We start from the raw sequence: 24,332 nt of genomic DNA, 5'->3' as shown, positions 1-24,332 counted from the left end.
AAGCCAAAAGTTAAAATTTCAATGTCCTATCTGTTACAACTCGTTTTGGACAAATATTTTTGAATCTCTTTAAGAATCATTTCATTTTACCATCAAACACTCGAAATACAACCTGTGTGAATGACCAGAACAGCTCACAAAAACGATAATGTAGAGCAATGTCAGTCTATAAACTGTATAATGAACACATCAAGATTACCTGCTTTCGTCGTAACATGTGATTAAATATCAGACACCAACACAGAACACTAACACTAGACACAGAACTTTCATACTACGGAGTTAAAAAGTTTCTTGCAACACAATTTACCTGTTCGTTTGACCAATGGCTATCGTTTACACAGAAGACACTGGATGAATGTTGCCTAATCACCATGGAAACGTGATTAGAAAAGACGCACTCTTCAGCTTCCGAAATGCCACTCGAAGTAACCATGTCATGCCAGCACCCGAGTTGGGACTCTACTGAACAATACCTCGCTCGACACAGCTTGCGCCACCAGCGCTGTAGACCTTCTAATGACCAAGGCTAAACTTAGGCTAAGCATGCAACGCTCGTCTGCAAGTATGAAACGTACCAGATATAGTGGCGGCTACACCCCCTCCATACTCCCCCCTCCTAACCACGGATTGAACTCCCACCATTTCGGTCGCCGTCGAACATTGTCATGCGCGAAGTGAATGTCCCGCGATACCAACGGAACGAGCAAGAATTCCCTAATATGAGTCGCTGCTGAGAGCATCCTACATGTATCGCATGAATGGCAAAATGAAAGATAACCCAGCATTCCGAACTTTTAGGAAATAGAATTTTGTTCAGCTACTCTTTACTTTTAATGATTTTTTTACGAATCAATTTTTACTACGAGGCAATATGTGTTTTTAAAACACTGACTCAGCGCTTAATAAGTTCTCTTAACCATACGATTTTTTCTTAAAAAAAAAAATAGTAGTCGAAATTTCAGAACGCAGTAGATGGTCCCCCTTCTCTCCCCTCTCAGCCCTATACACACGCGCTCGTACACAGCAGGTATGTGATATTACTGTATAGAAAAATAAACTGTATGCAGGATCAATCTTCTTCTTTTTTTTTAGGTTATTTTACGACGCTTTATCAACATCTAAGGTTATTTAGCGTCTGAATGAGATGAAGGTGTTAATGCCGGTGAAATGAGTCCGGGATCCAGCACCGAAAGTTACCCAGCATTTGCTCATATTGGGTTAAGGGAAAACCCCGGAAAAAACCTCAACCAGGTAACTTGCCCCGACCGGGAATCGAACCCGGGCCACCTGGTTTCGCGGCCAGACGCGCTAACCGTTACTCCACAGGTGTGGATACGGAATTTTGTTCAGCTACTCTTACTTTAATGATTTTTTTACGAATAAATTTTTACTACGAGCAATATATGTTTTTAAAACACTGACTCGGCGCTTAATATGTTCACTTAATTAACCATATGATTTTTCTTAAAAAAAATAGTCGAAATTTCAGAACGCAGTACATGGTCCCCCTTCTCTCCCCTCTCAGCCCTATACACACGCGCTCGTACACAGCAGGTATGTGATATTACTGTATAGAAAAATAAACTGTATGCAGGACCAATCTTCTTCTACAGATAAAAAAAAAAACTCTACTCTAAAAAGTGTGCACAGGTGGCCAAATTATTATGATAGAATGTTTCAAAGTTTCTGCTTCAATATGTGCAATATCAAAGTTACATTTCAATCCTATGTTTCTGAATTAATTTTATATTTTGTAAGATTTTTCTTTGTTAATATGTAAAGCATAATAGAAAATATTAAACTTCATACATTTGTAGAATTGTGAAGTAAGCGATTATGGTACAATTTCAGCAGCTACCTGCTGTCCTGTAATTGTGATTATTATATTTTCAGTTTCTATTATTTTCTATTGCATTGTAATTATTTACATTCCATGGTATTCGTACATCGCTTCACAGCTAGAATATGGAACAAGTCAAACGAGGAAAAAAAAACCTTAATAGTACTATAAAGTCTTAATTATAGTCACAGTCTAGTTGAAATATATACAGAAGAGTTTTACAATATAGTATACTAGTACAACACAAAGTTTTAGTATCAATACTTCATACAAGATAGAAATATTCATGAAGCGTTGTTGAATGTCATGAATAGAAGATCTGAGAAATTAGGTACTTCTTTAATTTGGCCCTAAATTTTATTTATTTTTATTTATTTATTTATTTATTTATTTATTTAATAATAACATATACATAAAAACGTTACATTAAAATACCCCGAAAGAGCAAAGCTCGTGTTCGGGGACAGTTCCGTTACATAGATACACATACTTTGTAGACAAAATACTTAAGAAAAAAGCTCACATAAAGATTGTAATAAAATTAGTAAATAATAATACTAATAATAACTGAGTGAAAAAAGAGACGATGTTTAGATTGATGGATTAATATTAAATTATTATTAGTAGTATAATTAGTGCAGGTCATGTTGACATAGTAACCAAGATAAAATAGAAAAATACACTTAGGATAGAAATAAACTTGTTTTACAATACATGGTACATAATATATATACAGGGAAGTCTGTCATATAAATTTTTTAATTCTGGATCTGAAAATTTCATTGCTTAAAGTAGTCAATTCTGGATGAAATTTTATTATCGAATTATATAGCCGTGGACCATAATTTGTACTGTGTAGTAAAGCAGCAGATGTGAAATATTTAGGTTCAACTAATTTAAGAATTTCATTTCGTCTCGTATTATGAGCATGTGGCTGAGCTACAAATTTCGTTCTATTTTTATGATAGAATTTCATTAAAGAGTATTCATAAATTTGGTCAATTCTAAAAACATTCAATTCAGAATGGATCAAATTTGTTGGATAATCCAGTCGCCTTTTCAAACAAATTTTGATTATACGTTTTTGCAACATAATTAGAGGAAAAAGAGCAGTTTTTGTAATGCCTCCCCATCCAATTATACCATATTGGATAACAGATTCAACTAGAGCCAAATAAACCAAACGTAATACGTGAGTAGGCAAGTAATGGCGAAGGTTTACAAATTTGTAAATTGTTTTACGTATTCTGTTACATAAAAAGGTGATTTGTCTATCCCATTTCAAGTGCTGATCAACAATAATTCCCAGGTATTTCACATCTACAGATTGAATCTTATGTTTTGAGTTTGATTTTTTATATCCATAGGGAGGCTATTAAAAATGTTTACTGTCATATAATCCAGTCTTTTCTGATAGCACGATAGACTTGCCGATGGAGTATGAAAGCCATTTTTACACGTATTTTTGCTATGAACTGTTGAATTAGTTATAATTATATACGAGGAAATTTATTAATGAAAATATTATACTGGAAAGTCACGGGCATTATTTGTAATTTTCTTTTAAAGTAGTCCTACATAATTCCCTAGATTTGGCACCTACTATTATTCTAATTACTCTTTTTTGTTATAGGAATATATTGTTACTATCTGTAGAATTTCCCCAGAATATTATTCCAAAACTCATTACCGAGTGGAAGTATGCAAAGTATATATATATTGTTTTTCAGGTATTGATATTTACTATCTCTTGCATAGATCTAATAGCAAAAGATGCTGAATTTAGTTTGGAGATAATTTCTTTAATATGATTTTTCCAATTTAACACATTATCGATTTGTAAGCCAAGAAATTTGGTTGTTGTTTGTATTAGGGACCTATTATTAATTATTGCGTCTGAAATTTGAGAGGTTGAATTCGAGCAGGATTTACACTTAACGTGTTATTTAACAGTTTATGTTAGTTTTGTAATGTTTTAGGTCTCACTGAATTTCTCATCCATGTATGGCATCATTAAGCAGAAATTGAAAACAGCTGCAAAAGACTGGTAGGCAGCAGTAGCGGTCAGTGATCGAAATCCTCGGTGAGGCCAGATGCAACTAGTTTAAGTGCCTCCGATAGGAAATGTTTATTCATGATATTAATTATTATTGTTATTATAGTATTATCATTATTACTGTATTATTATTATTATTATTATTATTATTATTATTATTATTATTAGTCTATTCTTATTACTATCAATGAAAAATAATAATTTCACTCACCAAATAAGCTGTTATGCTGTGAGTTTCAGTGACTGTTTCAGTGTGATGAAGCAACCCATATGTGTTGAAATTCCCCTTTCTTTCTTTTCTTTTTATTTTTTTCCTTTGACAGCAACGAACAAGGCCAAGAGAAGTTTATTTTGCATCACATTACCACTTAACCATTTATGTGGCCCATACCAGGATGCAATAGAAACTCGCGTTTTAAGATTATCTGTCAGAAAAATTGTCAGCGAGGTCGTAGGTATCTCGGTAGTCTCTCTCTTTATTTAAAACTTCCTTTCTTTCAATATTATTTCTTCTCGAAAAAGGACACTCTAACAATGAATTAACTGCACTAGCATTATTTCTCTCATTTGTTTCTGTTTATATTTTCCCAAAATACATTGGCCCAGATTCCCAGAACACCCTCGCTTATGTCATAAACTGAGACATAAGGGGAGAGAATCGAGTGAGTCTCTGCCTGCCAAAGAGCTGGAATTTTGTTATTTATGGCCTAGTTAGTAAGACAAGTCACCACTGCTATTCCCACCCCACTCTACCCTTGAGGCCGGCCCATGGATGGGACGAGTGAAACCTGACCAGGCCAGCCGAATTGTGCCTCAGCTACAACGTTTTAAGGGTAAACTCAAAGCCCGCGAAAGGACATGAAATGCATTAAACCAGACCAGGCACGAACGATTCTGGCCTGAGGAACAAATTTTATTGCAAAACAGGTCTACATACATCACAAGCCAAACCCGGCACGATCGATCCCGGCCTCAGGAACAAATTTTACTGCAAAACAGGTCTATATACATCAAAGTTTTCAAATGCTTCTACAGCGATATATGCTTCATTCATATAACTAATACATTATATAAAAACACAAAATTTGATTTCAGTTAAGCCAAGTGACTGAGGCCTGGCCTCACTTGCCTCAGTCAATCAGCCGCCACTGGTAGGCAGTATGCCTAAGAGAATAATGTTGCTAATACATGTTTAAGGAATGCACACCAAGGTAATGACCAAGGTTTTCCTTTAAGTGTAATGTTTTTTTTTCGTTAGAATGTAAGAAAAAAATATTTTGCAGTTTACCATAATAATTTGGCCACCACTGTACAGTGAAATCTCATTTACGGACATCTAATGGACGTGACAAACTATCCGCATAGAGAGGTGTCCTTTATAGAGAGGGAAACTTTATAACATGCTATGTGTGTTCTCATTGTTGGAATAAAATCTGTTTTATCTACATACACTATTGTTTTGCAGCTCTGGACTAGAGAAGAGCAAAACAATCGGGATGTGTTCACTGGCCTCAATGTTATTATCATGTCCGGCCTGATTCGGTAGTCCATGCTCTTCTTCAGGGTCACTATTTTGTAGCTGGACTTAGTTTTCATTAGTAAGAAACATTTATGAATTCTATTCTTGATACATTATTGTACAGTTCTCAAAACTAAATTTTCCATTTCTCTTACGTAAATTCGGTTACCGTATGAAATCCCAGTTGTCAATAGTCCAAGCTGTACAGCACTGTAAAATAGCTGACCCCTAGTTCACAGGGCTAACGGTTTCATAGCTGGGCACTTGGTTCTAATAAACTGTACTGTTATACTAATTCACATGGAGGCATGAGATAATTACTCTGCATGCCATTATAATTTCACTTTGACTCCATCCCTATCCGACTGATTGAAATAGCTGTCCGTGTCCGTACCTGAGAGTAAACGAGGGTTCGTTTTATTATTACTTCTGCATTACAATAGTGCAGTGCATATAAAAATCGGTTCATATTTGAGGAGTGGATAAGGAAAGGTTTCACTGTATTAACATTATCGTCGGCTTAGACCAGCGTTTCTCAAACTTTTTTTGAAGTGGGGACCACTTTTTTAAGTCAAAACAGTTCCGCCGACCACCTTACTCTTGTTCCCTTCAAAGGCAAATTTATAATTTTTGTAGCATATTTTAATACCAGTACCTATACTTATATATTAGAATGTGATTAAGGTTCGGTACTTTGGTCCTATGTTATGAATTCGGGTAGTCCCTGGCTGGGTTACAGGCACGGCGCCAGATGTGCAGGGAAAAGATGGCGAGAAACACCACAGTCACAGTGCTTTAAATCCCTCTTTTGTTGTTGAGTGTAGAGTGGGAAGTAGGTAGACGGGTAGGGTAATAAATTTCATAAAATGTCAGTACTGGGAAAAAAAAAGTGATATTCGATTGCCATGTGTTATTTTCAGACTCTGAGATTTTAAGCTATAGTGTGATACGCAATTCGTTTGAATTTTATTTTTTCTTCTGTCTTTTCTTGAAGGACCACAAGGGCAGATCTCGAGGATCGCAGGTGGTCCGCGGACCATAGTTAGAGAAACGCTAGCTTAGAGTGTAAACCTGCCAACCGCCAAACAGAAAATTTTACAAGGGAAGCAAAAAACTAAGTTTAAATTAAGTTTGAAACTTTAGGACCAAATCCAAAGTACAGTTGGCATTTGTACCTGTATTTTGGATTTGGTCCTAAAGTTTCAGAGTTAATTTAAACTCAGTTTTTTGCTTCCCTTGTAAAATTTTCTTTTTGGCGGTTAGCAGGTTTACACTCTAAGCCGACGTTATACAGGGACATCATTTTATTTTTACTTCAATTTTTATTGTACCTGAGTTTTTGAATGTACTTCATTCCCACCCCTTCTACTAATGAAGTTCAACCGTCCTCCACACATACCCAAGACCGCATATGCAGTCATAGTAGCCTTACGGCCATAGTAAACAGTACGTTCCAAAAATATGTTCGCGTTTTCCAGTGACGAAAGAGCTTTCAATATTGAATCATTTTCGCACAGGTACTGTCGTCCATTTGCCTACGTCGTTTCCCGGTTTCCCCCACCAGCTTTTATTCGCCAGCTAGTGGCTGGGCTGACTTAGCTCTTTTCTGAGAACATTAATTTCTGTTAGGAATTGGACGTCTACGTAATATTATACAACTGTTTAAAATAACTTAAATAAAAGGGCCTCGTTAAGTAATTAACTGTCACGTGATTTCCCCCTTTTCTACGACCCTACGACATAACCACTTGGACGGACAGTAGATAGCATGTCTGAGTAATTTTATCTTTTCGGATCCAGCAGAAGTGAAGACTGAATTTACAGTAAGTAAGGTACTCTGTTATAGAGTAGGTACAGAATTATTTCAACGTGAGTTACTAGTACGAAGAACGAAACTGGTAATTGGGATTAGGTACAATAGTCTATAATATGCACATCAGAACTGAAGCCTGTATCGAAATGAAAGGCCACCATTTTCAAAAATGTGTTTAAATATCCATATTATGATTATTTTTCAATTTAACTTCATTCTCTATATTGTAGGTAATGTGCTGTAGACGGTATAATATACACTGCATAATGAATACGTCCACATGGACAGCTCAGTTCGTGAGTAAAAACACTTATTGTTAATACTGTACTGTATTTTGATTAAACAAAAACCTAATGAAAATGATCAAACTCAAAAGCGCGATATTTCCTAGTTTACGTAAATGGATGAACTACTTTTCTTCCCTCATATACCTAGTAAAGTGATTTGTTTGTACATTACGCCAGTACCATCGTACTCCAGTCGTTGGAGGGGGTATCAAACGGCGTTGATCCAAAGGTATAGCCAAGTTAATATTAAAAATGTTAGTAAAAAGAAAATGATGTCCCTGTACATGTTAACTATTGTTTTACGCTGCTGCTGCTGCAAAGTACCTAAAAGTAAGTGTAAATCTTTAACATCTAAAAATCCATACGATTTATTAACTCTATATATCCCTCCCCTCTGTTTCATCTCCCCACCCCCAGGGGAAGTCTGAACTCATCTCTGCTGTGAACAGTCGTATGGTAAGGAAATATGCCAATAATAATACTGCACGCTATATTTAAAACCTCTTTACTAGAACGACACTACAAAACATTACACAATATTGGCAAGACCGCTGTTGGTATGTGGAAACGACGCATTATCCGTTAGTAAACCCGATTCACATAGACCGACAAAGGTAAACATGTGACAAGAGAAGAAGTGCCAGTCATTCACTTCTGAGCCATAAACATTCTAAAAATATATACAATGCAATTTTATAATACAGACTATTCGAAACTAGATGTTGTTGAAGTGTAGCCGCTATGGTGGTCTAGTGGCTAGACTTATAATCTATGGACCCGGGTTCAATCCCCGGTGTAGCCCCAATTTAGGAACGTGTGTTGGGCAACCCCTGTGGCATCCCAAAAATCTGCATCATCATCATCATCATCATCATCATCATCATCATCATCATCATCATCATCATCATCATCATCATCTCATCCTGGGCAACAACAACGTCTCTGTCGGTAAATTGGCCTACACAACTGGCTGGCTTTATGTGGGTGAATGACGGACATTCAAGGACCCGCTTTTAGTTTTAAAAAAAGGGAATGTTCATGGCGAGAAGATGAAATTCCTACAACTTACCACGAGGGAAAGCAAAAGTTTACGACTCAAGCAACAAATAGTTATTTATGGTACTTGTGAGGTAAGTGCATCTTTATTGCACGAGTGGAAAGATTGCGCTCACAAGTACCATACGTAATTTTATCCATGACCATAACGAAAAATTATGTTTTATAAAAGAAAATATGTTGAAAATAAGTCCTCATGTAATCACATACCATGGCATGGATTTTAGAATCAATACGTTACTAGGTAGGTCATGATGTAGGAGGCCATGATTAGTAAAGAATGGTATCTAAGGCGTTGGATAAATAACAAATTATAACTAATTATATAATTTTAATATAATTATATTTTTTCACTTTAAACGTGTATTTTCGTCTTTTTGAAGTTTCAGGGATTATTTAGAAGTGTTCACGGGACTAATGTGATTAAAATAATTTCACATTTTACTTCTGTAAGAGGAATATTAAAACTTAATTAATCATCGTGTCTGTTCAGCTCAGTTGGCTAACGCGTGTTGTTTTAAATCCTATAAACCCAACTTCGTAGGTTCAAGTCTCCTCGCATCCCAAAAGGTAAATTATTACAAAATTTTAAAAAGATGCATATTAGATATGGATGTAATGTACAAATTACGACGTAGCAGATAGAGAAAAGAGAAGGAGATTGAGTGTATGTATATTTAAGAAATAGTAATAAAGAAGTAGAGGTAGTGACATCTAGTAACTAATATAGGCTATTAACTTCTTGAGTAATAGTTCAATGGAAATGTATACGTGTGCCCGGGTACTGGGAAAATATTAATGAACTGTGAGATAAAGTTCAAACTGTGAGGTAAAGTCTTTATCTCACTACTGAAATAAAGTAATGTTGAATAAAAGCCTACTTTACAAACGCAAAAGTATTTAGTAAAGGCATGTTTTTCGTTATGGTCATGGATAAATATACAAACCGCAACAAGCCGCATGGCCTGAAACGGGGGGAAAGACGAGAAAGGACGACCATGACGGTACTGTTCCAAGTAATGAGAAATAATAAGAAATCAAGGAGCTGAGGTTCAAAACGGAAAAGATCAAAAGCGCTCCTCGATCATAACATATTAACATATTTAGGTATATTCATCGATCAAAACTTAAAATGGAATTTTCATATTAACTACTTATATCTTAAATTACGTAAAACTCTATACAAATTTGTTCAACTGCGTCGCTTTATGCCAGTAAAACTATTGAGAACAATATTTTTAGCCCTTGTTCAGTCTATAATACAGTATGGAATTATAGGATGGGGCGGATTATCACAGAGTACCATTCGCCCATTAATATTACTACATAAAATAATTATTAAAATATGTTTAAGGAGAAAACTTGATGATCCAACTCATCTCATATATAAAGAATTTAATTTTTTAAATATCAAGCAAATTTATATGTATACTATTTTGAATCACTACCATAAATATCAAGCTAAATTCATATCATTCCATCATGGCCACAACACAAGAAGATACAATATTTCGCTCCCTCTCATTGAACCAAAATGTAAGACGGAAGCAGGTCTAAGGCACAGTTCTAATTACGGTCCAAGATTATATAATGATTTTATAAAGAGGAATCCTAAACTGAAATTATTAAACAATACATTATTCGAAAAACAAGTGCTTGAACTGTTTCTAAAACTATAATCATGTAAATTCTTATTCTTTTTTTTTCTGTCACTTCAACAATGCTGTATTCTTAACTTAGTATGTCTATGTATAGGCTATGGTACAGTTTTGTTTGTTTGTTTTTGTTTTTCCTTATTCTTTTTAAACCTTATGTGTAACTACATTTAACAGTTTTAATCAGATTATTATTATTTTTTTTTCTTCTATCCAGTTTTCACTATTAGTCACACCCGACCTCAAGCATCTTGCTTTTTCGGATGTGACCCAGTTACATTGTATTTATACAATAATTTGTAATATGTATTTGACTATGAGATTTGTAATCAAATTCGAATTTTGAAGAATATTCATATACGAGTATTACAATAGTATTGTAAAATCTTTGTTATTGTATATAATTTTTGCTTGCAATAAAAAAAAACAAACAAATCGCGCAAAATATTTTTATAAAGTCTAATAGTGTTTTATTTGAGACCATTTCAATCTATTACCCATTATTATTATTATTATTATTATTATTATTATTATTATTATTATTATTATTAATTATTAAATTCACGTGTATACTTGAAAAACATGTCAATTTCAAATACAACTGAATGAAAATGAATCACAATTTATGTTTATAGCCGTGCCAAATAATTATATTTACATTAAAACTATTTCTCTGGTAAACATAAAACTATTTCTTTACTAGAATTACATACAAATGTAAATACACTCGATTAATTTAAAACTACTTAATAAAATCTAAAATTATATTCAATATTCATTCGTTCACAGTTTTCTACCCAAGGGTAGGTATTTCACTGCAAACCCAGGATTGTCAAATCTTTCCTATTTTCTGCCTTCTTCATAGTCTCTGAAAGAAAGTTTCTAAAAGAAAGAATGATAATATAAAAGCCTGTGCAAATAATTACACATTTCTGCACGTACATCGTACGTGCCTTACTCAGACTTTTACACTAGCTTGTTAAGCACAAGACACCTCTCACCAGAGAACTTGTATGCGATGAAAATTACACACCACTTCCCACCATCACGTCAATCCTATGCTTTATCAAATTTCTGAAAGTCATCCTTTCATGCAAATGGTTTAAACCTTCACAGCATAAACGATGTTCTTGATATGACCCAAGAAAAAAAGAAATCCAGCGAGGTGAGATCTGGACTTTGGGGTGCTCCAGCTTTTTGCTTTCCCACAAATTGATGAACATGATGGCCAGGTTGTTTTTCAACAGGATGGAGTACCGCCACACTTCAGCTTGGAGATTAGAAATGTGCTCAACGAAAAGTTTTCTAACCAGTGGATTGGTAGAGCAGGACCAATTTCTTGGCCACCCCGAAGTCCAGATCTCATCACGTTGGATTTTTTTCCGGGGTCATATCAAGAACATCGTTTATGCTGTGAACGTTCGTGATTTAAACCGAATCCGCGATCGAGCTCAACTCCGGATCGACAGGCAGGAGCCTTAGCCGACTGAGCTACGCCGGTGGTTTACGTTTTTAATTACCTGAATAATGGCTATTAGTAAATCAAATTTATGAGACGGCCTCCAGATATGGAGGGTAGCTGCGAATATATTGAATAAGCAGTCGTGGACAGCCGATAAGGGATGGTCCTCCAGCTTGGGGGTTGGGCGAATGGCTAACAACCCATCACCGTAAAAAAGAGCTTGTTACGAATCCCTACAATAAGTGGGAGGCCGGAGGGAAAAAGACCTTTGGGGAGGCCGAGACGTAGATGGGATATGATGATAGAGAATGGATTAATCTTGCACAGGATAGGTACCAATGGCGAGCTTATGTGAGGGCGGTAATGAACCTTCGGGTTCCTTAAAAGCCATTTGTAAGTACGTATATATATATATATATATATATATATATATATATATATATATATATATATATATATATAATATATGAATTTATCAGAAGGTAGATTTGGAAAGTACACCATTTGCCTGCAAACATTTAGTGAAATTCATTTCTTTTATATCTCAGCTACTATAAAATCTAAATGAACAAAACTTTTTTGGCTTAATATACATACATTACACTTTATAAAACACCTTTCAGAATATTAAAATAGTTAATAATTACCTGCAAAAATAATATCAAAGTTGTGTATTTTTTTACAACCGTAAACCATTTACATAACAAAATATATAGTTAATTAAATATCTGCATGATTCTTTTACTGGAATGTTTTAAAGACCTACCTCAACAACTTAGTCTAGGATATTGTACCCATTCCTTCAAGAAATATATTTTTCTTAATAAAACTTTTTAGACAATTTAATATTGAAGAAAAAATATTTATTGAAGGAATAGGTAATAGATCCTAGATGTACGGTTGTAAAAAAATCCAAATCTGATATTTTTACAGATAATTATTGGCTATTTTAATATTCTGAAGTGTTTTATAAAGTGTAATGCATGTATATTAAGCATGGAAAGTTTTGTTCATTTAGCTTTTATAGTAGACGAGATATATAAATAAATTAATTTCACTGAACTTCTGCAGACTAATGGTGTATCTCACCCCTTAAGGGGAGGCAGAGGTGAAATTTTCGAACAAAACTGAAGAAAAAATGAAAATTTTGTTTTTTTCCATTTTTATTATCTTTATTTTGATATTCCGATGTTAGCTTTTGATTTTGTGCCCTTAAAAGTATGAAATTAAAACCAAGATAACTGTATTACTATATTATTCCCATAATAAACTAATAAAGGTAAACGTATCCCCGTAATATGCCATGAAGGCACTTGGGGGGCATGGAGGTAGAGCCCCATGCTTTCCATGACCTCGGCACTAGAATGAGGTGGTGTGGTCGGCACCACGCTCTGACCGCCTTTTACCCCCGGGAAAGACCCGGTACTCAATTTTATAGGAGGCTGAGTGAACCTCGGGGCCGTTCTGAAAGTTTGGCAACGAGAAAAATCCTGTAACCTGGGATCGAACCCCGGACCTTTCAGTCCGTAGCCAGCTGCTCTACCAACTGAGCTACCCGGCCGCCATAATAAACTAATACTTATCATTATTTATATACCTTCTCTGAGCATATAAATAAAAATAAATATTGAAAATTTCTTACATTATGGTGCATGGAGCATTTTATATCAAACGATATGAAGTTTTATAAAATTATTAATATTTACAGGACTATTGTACTTAGAAAGTTGAAACTTGGTATGTCCATTACTAATAACATACTTAGTATCCATGATCAATTTCAAACAAATCGGATAAATTTTGTGGATTTTGAAATATTCATCTCTGCCTCCCCTTAAACTAAAATCTTAACGTCAGGCGAAGTAATTCTGTACATACGAGTACACTTACGTATACCAACTTAAAGCGTACCTTCTCTACGTTGATTCTAACAAGAAATCGCAAAGAAATCAGTGTATTTTATTTGAAATGGATCGCCACTGTGTGTTTTGGTTTATAATAAGATCCGTTAATTTTTCACTAAAATGATAACGTAATTCCCATACACAATGACTCATGAATACTGAATATCAATAAAAAGTACAGGCTGTATTCCTTTTTTTTAACTATATTAATCATATATTCAGAGAATCTCTGTTAGCATAATCCCGTGTTCATGCTTAATTTGAAGAGCTACACGAGTTGATCGCAGTATTGAAAGCACTACCAGCCAAGCCGGTTGAAACAACACAGAACGCTACAAGCTATTACATATTATGCCTAGATTACGAATGTATGCATCCGGCATATTGAACAGCTATGCAAAATTCATAAATTCTACTGGAATGAAAATGTCTGCATATCGTGAACTCGTAATCAAGATTCAGGTTTTACACAATTTAAATTCTCTTCATGACATCACAAAGAAACAATTGACGAAACAACTACTTTATCACCAATTAACATTCGTTAACATATGTTGTAACAGGGGTATTACCCTGCGCACAGCACAATGTTGGCAAGTCTGCGTTTACGTCATTGATTCGCACAGTGACGTAGACGTTTGCGTCACAGATAAAGTATGACGTTATAGTCGCTCCTCACTCTTCCCCCCGGCAGACTGGGAACATCATTGCAAAAGATCGATGCCGAAAATTGCCCAGAGATACAGTTGTTCACAGTTTATGACGTCACAAAACAATGATACTTGTCTGTCTCATTGAAGTTTTGGTTCCCCTCTCAACGTCCCACAGGGTTTCTTATCGAGTTTTGTTCCCCTTGATAAGCAAACTAGAAAAAAAAAATCTTTAGATAGCGCTAACCTAATGTTTTAAAAAGTAGCGTGCAATAACCATTGCAAAAACAGTTACGGAAAGTCCCTGCAACAGGAACTTAACTTCTGTAATCTACTCGCTGGAAATCCCGGAACTAGGACTGAGCTGGCAACAACGATACTGTGGTGCACGTTGAGTTTTGATTATTTAATGACTCTCGTTAATTCACACAATTATGCAGTCAAGCTAGTTATTCCTGGGTTATTCTAAGCATTGCGGATACTCACTTCAAGGAGTCTGCATTTCTGGATGTAAATGCACACACACCACCATCAATCTCCGTATTACTGCAAGCTGAAGGATATCAATCCATACATCATGTAATACGACATTTAGAGAATAGACGTGCAAGTCAAAATATCGATACTTGAGAGATGACTATGTAAGGGGAAAAAATCGGATGTTGTCAATTGAAGATAAATACATAAAAATATTTACACTGGTTCAAATACTTCATGAAAATTCAACAAAAACATGTTATGAGTATGAACGAGATGATGGAATAGACACTGGGAATTGTTGGAAATTAACTCAAAATGGAAATAAGGGTTTTAGCTGTGATAAAGAAGCAGCATCAACACAAGCAGGATCAATAACAGGTGCAACAGCAGCCAAAACAAACAGGATCAACAAGAGTTACAGCAAACACGAGGAGGATCAACAATAGTAACAGCCAACACGAGCAGGATCAACAAGAGTTACAGCAAACACTAGGTGGATCAACAACACCCAAGAAGAGTAAATCCAACACATGAGCAAGATCAACAACAGCAGGCAACACGAACGGGATCAACAATAGTAACAGCCAACACGAGCAGGATCAACAAGAGTAAGAGCCAACACGAGGTGGATCAACAAGAGTAAGAGCCAACACGAGGTGGATCAACAACACCCAAGAAGAGTAAATCCAACACATGAGCAAGATCAACAACAGCAGGCAACACGAACGGGATCAACAATAGTAACAGCCAACACGAGCAGGATCAACAAGAGTAAGAGCCAACACGAGATGGATCAACAACAGCCAAGTAGAGTAAATCCAACACATGAGCAAGATCAACAACAGCACGCAACACGAACGGGATCAACAATAGCAACAGCCAACACGAGCAGGATCAACAAGAGTAAGAGCCAACACGAGGTGGATCAACAACAGCCAAGTAGAGTAAATCCAACACATGAGCAAGATCAACAACAGCAGGCAACACGAACGGGATCAACAATAGTAACAGCCAACACGAGCAGGATCAACAAGAGTAAGAGCCAACACGAGGTGGATCAACAACAGCAGGCAACACGAACGGGATCAACAATAGTAACAGCCAACACGAGCAGGATCAACAAGAGTAGGAGCCAACACGAGGTGGATCAACAACAGCCAAGTAGAGTAAATCCAACACATGAGCAAGATCAACAACAGCAGGCAACACGAACGGGATCAACAATAGTAACAGCCAACACGAGCAGGATCAACAAGAGTAAGAGCCAACACGAGGTGGATCAACAACAGCCAAGAAGAGTAAATCCAACACATGAGCAAGATCAACAACAGCAGGCAACACGAACGGGATCAACAATAGTAACAGCCAACACGAGCAGGATCAACAAGAGTAAGAGCCAACACGAGGTGGATCAACAACAGCAGGCAACACGAACGGGATCAACAATAGTAACAGCCAACACGAGCAGGATCAACAAGAGTAAGAGCCAACACGAGGTGGATCAACAACAGCCAAGTAGAGTAAATCCAACACATGAGCAAGATCAACAACAGCAGGCAACACGAACGGGATCAACAATAGTAACATAGTAACAGCCAACACGAGCAGGATCAACAAGAGTAAGAGCCAACACGAGGTGGATCAACAACAGCCAAGAAGAGTAAATCCAACACATGAGCAAGATCAACAACAGCAGGCAACACGAACGGGATCAACAATAGTAACAGCCAACACGAGCAGGATCAACAAGAGTAAGAGCCAACACGAGGTGGATCAACAACAGCAGGCAACACGAACGGGATCAACAATAGTAACAGCCAACACGAGCAGGATCAACAAGAGTAAGAGCCAACACGAGGTGGATCAACAACAGCCAAGTAGAGTAAATCCAACACATGAGCAAGATCAACAACAGCAGGCAACACGAACGGGATCAATAGCAGTAGCAACCAAAACGACCGACCAGAACCCCAGAGCCAAGAGCAGCAGAAACCAAAATCAACAGCATGCAACACGAGCAGGATCAACAGCAACAGTAGTAGTTTAATTTCCATTAGACAGATAAAGTGTTTGGACATGGAATATAAGAAATAAAATTATAGAATCACATATATTAATTGAAGGGGGAAAGTAACTGGCCAACCTACCCCATTATCTCCTGGCCTAGTTGCCTTATAAGTGATGCCATGTTAGTATCACTTGTGAGGTTCAGACCTGTCTTCGGACATTTGGCTAAATAATACTAATTGAAGTAGGCAACAGAAGTACGATCAACAGCAGCAACCAACACGAGCAGAATCAATAGCAGTAGGAGCCAACATAAGTAAGATCAACAGCAACAGCCAACAGAATTAAGAGCAAAAACAACTGCACCAATAGTAACAGGAGCAGCAGTGGTAACAGCAGTACAATAGCTACACTATATTAACATTGGTATATATTTGTTGTCAATGTCTCCAACACTACAACTATAATTTGCGCATCTCTCCAAAGAAATATGGTAGATATTGCTGCAATCAGTTTATTCAATGTGTCTATTGAAAATCACCTACAGACACGAATTTTAGGATAGCTAAGACTGCATGTCCCACTTACACACTAATATTTGTAAGGCTGCGATCGCAGCCGTGTTAACTAAAGTAGAATTGCAATAGTTGTGCGGAGCTTTTCTCAAAATACAATAATTTTGAAAAAAAAAAAGATCCAAATAATAGCGACGACAGCCATTGAGTCTGCCACCACACACTGTGCAGCTCAACGTCCTTGATTCAATGACCTAAATGCCGCCCGCGACTGCACTCCACACTTGAAAGCTAGAAAGTGCTCTCTACCACACTGCGAACCTTGTTACAGCAATGTGCACGAGTATGCCCAGGAAACTCACTTAAGTACAGATAATCCCAATCCTTACAAGTAAAAAGTCTGATTAAACATCGAACTCAAGATGTCAAAAGCTACTAGTAAATGAATGATTTAATCTGACAAACGATATCCTTAATTGCATTTACAGCAATAGGATTAAATTACTTCTCTGTAATCATGTTCATGAATTAACGAAACTGTCGTGCAATAACTGGAGTCTATGCCAAAAATACGGAGTAACAATTTACAAGTTATAGTTACACTTACTTACTTACTGGCTTTTAAGGAACCCGGAGGTTCATTGCCGCCCTCACATAAGCCTGCCATTGGTCCTTATCCTGAGCAAGATTAATCCAGTCCCTACCATCATATCCCACCTCCCTCAAATCCATTTTAATATTATCTTCCCATCTACATCTTGGCCTCCCCAAAGGTCTTTTTCTCTCCGGCCTCCCAACTAACACTATATATGCATTTCTGGATTCGCCCATACGTGCTACATGCCCTGCCCATCTCAAACGTCTGGATTTTACGTTCCTAATTATTTTTTTTTCCTATCTATCTACTACAATGGAACAATCTTCATCAAACCATGGTTTCTTTTTCTTAGTTTCATGATAACCTACGCTCTGCTCAGCTGCAATTTTGATATTATCTCGGATATTGTCCCACACGCTATTAACATCTAACTCTTCCTCAGCTTCGTCAGAAGTTGCTAAAGCAGCAAACCTATTTGAAATTTCAACCTGATAACGTTGCTAGTTTCCTCGTCCTTTAATTTCAGAATATTGAATCTACTAATATTAGCTTGTTGCTCTACTCGCTGCAATAACTGGAATCTATGCCAAAAATACGGACTAATAATTTACAAATTATAGTTATAACATGTTATTTTTAGTTAGTAGTTACAAGTGACATCATAATAGTTGATATGGTAGATTTTAGTACATTAAAAATAACAATTTAGCACTTCAAAAACCAAATTTAGCATTTTATGGCACTTTCAATGTTGCAATTTAGCATCTTGTGGCATTTTGGGACGGAACATTTTTATGGAAAGTTTGGTGGTAGAAATTCAATGTCTTCAATGTGCTAACAGGTGAATTTTGTTTACATTTTCCAGATAAAATTCTTGAAAATAAGGGAATACATAAAATTACAGTGAAGTAATTAATTCTCATTATTTGAAAAATGTAACAAACCTCCTATAACTATATTAAGTATTAAATTACGTAATTCTGATTGTTGTCTTATACAGTGTAAATGTCTGATTATTAAGTAGTCCTCTGAAGTTAAGTATTTAGGCATAATTTTAGATAATCATTTAAAATGGAACCAACACATTAATTACCTTTGTAATAAATTACGTAAAATAGTATATTATTTTGTTTTATTGAGGAATTACTTGTCAATAAGTTTATTACGCACAATATATTTAACTTTATTTCAATCGGTAATTATGTATGGAATCATAGGATGGGGTAGCTCATTTAAATCCAATTTTAATCCACTTTATTCATTACAGAAGAAAATAATTAAAATATGTCTTCATAAACCTATTGATTTTCCATCTCAAAATTTCTTTTTAAACTTTAATGTACTTAACGTAAGAGAAATTTATTATATTGTATTAATAAAATTCATACATAAAAATCGAAATAATTCTGAATTGTATTCTCATAGTTATGAAACAAAAGGTAATGAATTCTTTAAGACTGTTTGAACCAAAATGCAACACTGTTACAGTATTTAATCATAGTAGTAATTTAGGCCCAAGAATATATAACAAATTTATATTTAAATATCCTAATCTTGTCAATTCTAATAGTTCTAGTGTTAAATTTAAAAAGTTATGTATGGATTTTATAAAAATTGAAAAATTGTAAATTTAAACTTATATACTATAATTGCATAGTAGACATAAGACAAATTGTATTGTATAATTATTAATTTCAATTCAGGAATCCGCCCCTGAGCACGAGTTCTACTCTTTGAGGGACGAGCTAAAGTTTTTTTGTATATATAATATGTTATGTTATAATTATTAGCAAAATACTAAATAAATAAATAAATATGGACCTGCTAACATAGGCCGATACGCATTTAAAATCAGTAGTAAAAAAAAAACCAACAAATCGTTGTATTTCATTTAAAGACAATAAATTGAAGTTCAACATAAAACAAATTTCAACATTACTCTACTGTAATCTTTCTCGCCTGTCTGTAACATACTGTAGGTAACCAAGTTATTTGAAGAAATGTAAGAACCTGTGTGAGCAAGCATGTGTACGTAGGACGAGTATTAGCAAGGCTTAATACAAGCATTAATATTCAAACAGAAAATCTGTCGCCACAAAGTTACTGAACTGAGAAGATAATGTGGAATCGGAATGAACTTTGTACCCTCTTTAACGGAACGGTTGGAAAATCCCCATCTTTATTAAATATAATATGAATGCATTAAGTTCAAAGATCTCCGGTGCGAAGACATAGCTATCGCTTCTGAAACAGGTTGAGCCAATTTTAAAATCGCTCTTCAATCTTAATGATATCAGAGTTCATAATCCATTAGGTTTATGTTATCCTGTTCTATCCAGCTACTGATTGTGAAGGGAACAGAAAAAGATTCGCCAAAACCAATGACTACTGCAAATCTGGATAAATTTCTATATTTTAATTCTCTTCCTACATCAGTTTTATCTTGAAGTACTGTTCTAACCAGGAGATTAACCGTGAAAGGAATGTGCTTACTATTGCATCTATTGGACCGAAGTAGATAGATAATATTACCGTTATAACATCAGTTTAAAAATCATGCGCTCTCCTGCATATGCTATTTCCTGTATGGTGAATTAGAAGACCAGGAAATTAACAGTGATCTAATTTTATAACTAGGGTAGTATAAATATGTGTGTATCAGTGTTATCGTTTGTGCTTTGAGAGACAGCCAATGGAGATGCGTCTACCCACGTGTGTGACCTTATGACATCAACATTCATTCATAGCATCACCCCGCTGCGTCTCATTCCCCTGAGACTTTCTCGTGGTTGGAGTACGCTCTTATTTACCTGTTTATGTTATCCTGTTCTATCCAGCTACTGATTGTGAAGGGAACAGAAAAAGATTCACCAAAACCAATGACTACTGTAAATCTGGATAAATTTCTATATTTTAATTCTCTTCCTGCATCAGTTTTATCTTGAAGTACTGTTCTAACCAGGAGATTAACCGTGAAAGGAATGTGCTTACTATTGCATCTATTGGACCGAAGTAGATAGATAATATTACCGTTATAACATCAGTTTAAAAATCATGCGCTCTCCTGCATATGCTATTTCCTGTATGGTGAATTAGAAGACCAGGATATTAACAGTGATCTAATTTTATAACTAGGGTAGTATAAATATGTGTGTATCAGTGTTATCGTTTGTGCTTTGAGAGATAGCCAATGGAGATGCGTCTACCCACGTGTGTGACCTTATGACATCAACATTCATTCATAGCATCACCCCGCTGCGTCTCATTCCCCTGAGACTTTCTCGTGGTTGGAGTACAGTATAGGGTACACATTAAAACAAGTACCAGCATAGAGTATGGCAATGAATTGGAAGCCTAACGTCATGAAATAATTGAGGACGCTTAATGGTTCTGGTCTTATGCTCCTCCCATCAGGAGTAAAGAACATTATTTTATGGACAGTTCTCAGTGGCTTGGTTAAGTATAATTATATAATAATAATAATAATAATAATAATAATAATAATAATAATAATAATAATAATAATAATGGGCGGCCGGGTAGCTCAGTTGGTAGAGCAGCTGAAAGGTCCGGGGTTCGATCCCAGGTGGTGACAGGATTTTTTCTCGTTGCCAAACTTTCAGAACGGCCCCAAGGTTCACTCAGCCTTCTATAAAATTGAGTACCGGGTCTTTCCCGGGGGTAAAAGGCGGTCAGAGCGTGGTGCCGACCACACCACCTCATTCTAGTGCCGAGGTCACTGAAAGCATGGGGCTCTACCTCCATGCCCCCCAAGTGCCTTCATGGCATGTTACGGGGATACCTTTACCTTTACCTTTAATAATAATAATATTTATTAATACTATACACTTGAGCTACATTAGGCATTGCAGCCCGGAAGAGCAGAAGCTCGTGCTCGGGCGCAGTTCAGATCAGTTATACAAAATATATCACAAAATTACGAGAGTTAATTGAGCAAAATCACATTAATAAATGGTAAAATACATACAGCATGTAATAATAGGGTCTATATACAAATAGAAAATACAAAAGTACATGAATATTAGAGTATCAATTTTTAACTCAATTAGCTTAAACAATTAAATAATTAATCTGATTTGTTTCTTAAATCTATGTGTGTTAAGTGTACTTAGCTCAGGGTAAGCTCTAATTAATGTATTATATATTTTGGGTCCAAAATTTCTGCTGTGTTTTAATCCAGCAGTTGTGTGGCATTTGGGAGTATTTAGAAAGAAACTGTAGTTTTGTCTCGTCTGGTATTCATGAGGATCAAATTTAAATTTATTGTGGTTTTTATGGAAGTAAATCAGCAATTTTTGTTTATAAATTTGTTCTAGATTTGATACGCCAAATTCCTGAAAAATTAATTTTGTTGGGTAATCAAAAGGTTTATATAGACAAATTTTGATAATTCTTTTTTGGAGCAGATTTAAAGGACGGAGAGTCGATTTTGCCATTCCTCCCCAACCTAAAATACCATACTGAATTATTGATTGAAACAGAGCTAAGTACACAGTACGCAGAACATAAACAGGTAAATAAGAGCGTAGAATGGAAAATTTGTGGATTGTTTTACGCAATCTGTTACACAGAAAGGAGATATGCTTGTCCCATTTTAAATGTTGGTCAATAATAATGCCTAAATATTTAACTTGTGAGGATATACTCAAAGCGTTACATGAGCAAGTAGGTAGGTTACAATCATGTATAGTTATACTTATATTATTATTTATTTCTAGTTGCTCAAGGCCATGTGATGTTAATGAAAATGGTATTAATTTTGTTTTAGAAACGTTCAAAGAAAGTAAGTGAGCATCCAGCCATTCTTTAATAATATTAATACCACTGTTAGAATTTTGATAAGTTTCATTCCAACTCGAACCGCTAAATATAACCACAGTATCATCAGCATAAGAATACAGAGTACCAGAATATTTCTCAATGTCAATTTTAAGTAAATCGTTGATATATATTAAAAACAAAACAGGACCTAAAATCGTCCCCTGAGGTACACCTATATCAATGTTACGTGATTTACTAAGGTGATCATTTATTTTAGTTGCTTGAGTTCTGTTACTTAAGTAAGATTTAAATAATTTTAAAGCAATTCCATTAATTCCTAATCTATCCATTTTATTCAAAAGTATACTGTGATTGACCGTATCGAAAGCTACAGAGTGAACTATAAGTAATGTCATTAACTTCAGGGGGTTATTCTTTTGGATATTTCAAACAAAAAATATTAATACAATTCTGCTCGTTTTTGCTTCCTTTTCAAGATAAAAATTGTTTTATATGAAACATTTCATAGCGCGTTTTGGGAAAGCCATTGATTGAATTCCCAATATGATCAATGAATTTAAGAGAACAGCGTATTAAGGTAATGAATGATTGAAAGAATATAAATATTTTCCTTTATTTTTTTTTTATTTTAGGTTATTTTACGACGCTTTATCAACAGCTTAGGTTATTTAGCGTCTGAATGCGATGAAGGTGAAATGAGTCCGGGGTCCAACACCGGAAGTTACCCACCATTTGCTCATATTGGATTGAGGGAAAACCCCGGAAAAAAAACCTCAACCAGGTAACTTGCCCCGACCGGGAATCGAACCCGGGCCACCCAGTTTCGCGACTAGACGCGCTAACCGTTACTCCACAGGTGTGGACTTTTTCCTTTAAATATTCAGAAATTTTATCCGAACAAATGTAACATTTTAAAATTTTTTTTTCAGAACGAAAAGTTACATTTGTTCGGATAAAATTTCTGCACATGTGAACGACAAAACTAAAATTCTTTCAATAATTTTATTATCATAATACGCTGCTCTCTTAAATTGACTGAGGATACTAGGAATTAAAACAATTTTTATCTCGAAAAGAAAGTAAAAACGAGCAAAATGATACCAAACTTTTGTGGTGAAATGTGTCTACCATATGTAAATGCAAAGTAACAGCATAAGAACGTGTTTAAGTCTAACCATGTCAATTCATATAGTAAGCTAGTACAATGTATCATGTAAAATTAGGAAGTAAGCTGGACTCTTCTTGCACGCAGCTAAAGTAACCCTCAGAATACCAGTTGATTCACGATAGCCTATACTCCATTTTATTTCAAGGAGTGCAGTTCGGTGGCTCCTTTGAACACCCGCTTACAAATTTATGACTTCCTACATAATCACCTCTGACAATTCCATCGTGTCCTCTCGTCCCAACATTGCACAGTTGCCACAATCCTGGTGACCCTCGAAATGAGACAGTGAGACTGACGGGATTCTTGGAATTCGGAAAAGATGCGGCAACTCTGCCTCCACGTGAATTTGACGGGAGCTTTTCAATTCTTCTGAACTAGGGTTGTGATTGGTTACTGACAGGAGAAGACAAGATTTCCGTCACAGTAAGGAAGATATTTATTTATGACAACCAATTAGTAGGGGTCAGTAGAAGGTCTGTCGGCAAAGTCCTTTCTATGAAACTGCACTCCATGAAA

The 24,332-nt window shown here is 35.6% G+C and overlaps 1 protein-coding gene across 5 annotated transcripts in view; it reads right to left on the bottom strand.

Moving 5' to 3' along the window:
* The window catches only part of PRL-1 (PRL-1 phosphatase), a 370,785-nt gene that overhangs the window by 102,311 nt on the left and 244,142 nt on the right, over positions 1-24,332 (bottom strand). For 2 of the 5 annotated variants that reach the window (XM_069822444.1, XM_069822449.1), the window contains exon 1: positions 311-545. The exons of the other annotated variants lie outside the window; for them this stretch is intronic. The gene's annotated coding sequence lies outside the window, so the exon portion shown is untranslated. Of the gene's footprint in view, positions 1-310; positions 546-24,332 lie in introns of those variants that run through there. 5 annotated transcript variants of the gene reach the window in all.

The sequence above is a fragment of the Periplaneta americana genome, chromosome 3 (assembly GCF_040183065.1).
Source record: "Periplaneta americana isolate PAMFEO1 chromosome 3, P.americana_PAMFEO1_priV1, whole genome shotgun sequence".
In the NCBI taxonomy this organism is placed as follows: Eukaryota; Metazoa; Arthropoda; class Insecta; order Blattodea; family Blattidae; genus Periplaneta; species Periplaneta americana.
Note: the sequence above shows the minus strand (reverse complement) of the source record. Positions and strands in the feature narration are given on the sequence as shown.